Consider the following 1,239-nt stretch of genomic DNA (forward strand, 5'->3'; position numbering starts at 1 on the left):
AAAAAAAAAAAAAAAAAAAAGAAGGAAAAAAAAAATCCATCCTTAGCATGTATCTTTTCTTTCACTGTACTAATTAGCCAGCACTTTAAACAAATTCTTCTGATTGCAACTATTTTTTTCCGCTCTTTGTGGGTTTTAATTTAAAACATGTCTGTTCTGTGTATGCACACATGTGCATGTACATGTTCACTCATGTGAAAGTGTGTGTGTTTACTCGTATGAAAGTCAGGGTTTGGCACTGGGTGTTTTCCTCAAACACTGTCCACTCTGATATTTGAGTCAGAATCTCTAGCTGAGCCTGGAGTCGCTGCTTTTGCTAGCATGGCTGACCAGCAGGCTCCAGAGAACCACTCGCCTACCCTTCTGCATGGGTGTCAGGGGTCAAAGTCATATCCTCATGCATGCAAGGCAAGCTCTTTGTTAACTGAGTTCTCTCCCCAGCCCTTAGATTGTAATGATTGAATCCTCTCCTTCAGCAAGCATTTGAGACAGATTTTCTTGTTTCTAGCAGAGAAGTGAATGTGGGAGAATTATCCTCTCTACCAGCTACGTGTGAGGTTTGCTTTCCCCTCTTCCATCATTTCATTGGTAGCAGTGTCGAGATGGATAAAATGATTTTCTGCTCTATCCTGCGGGGATGCTCCTCTTTCCCTTCTAGTCTGCTCCAGCATATCTACAGCTTTTCCATGAGGATGGTCCTGATGCGTACCCCTCAGGGTGGTTAGAAAGCTCGAGGCCTTTCTCACTGGTTGTATTTCACAGATGACTCTACCATTACATAGTAAACAGAACCCTCTATAGGGGAGGAGGTGGGTGAGGAAGGTTACCATACTAAATGGGATCAAGAGGTTGGGTGAAGGCTAAACCTGCCTTTAGTTATAATGTCTTATTTGATAGTTAAGAACAAGTTTATTCGGTATCCTAATTGGAGGGGCACATTCACCTGCATTTGTTTTAATTGAATCTTGAATTTATAGGTGAGATTCTCCATCTTCATCTCTCCAACTTACACTATGCGCTATCCATGTTTTACAGCATTCAGAAAGCATCCAGCTAGGAAGTTCACGTATGGCTCAGGCATCGCTCACTCTCAGACCTATAGCTCTATCGGATCTATCCACGCAGTTTATCTATCAGATCTATCCACGCAGTTTATCTATCAGATCTATCTACGCAGTTTATCTATCAGATCTATCCACGCAGTTTATCTATCGGATCTATCCACGCAGTTTATCTATC

This window comes from Mus pahari, chromosome 15 (assembly GCF_900095145.1).
Source record: "Mus pahari chromosome 15, PAHARI_EIJ_v1.1, whole genome shotgun sequence".
In the NCBI taxonomy this organism is placed as follows: Eukaryota; Metazoa; Chordata; class Mammalia; order Rodentia; family Muridae; genus Mus; species Mus pahari.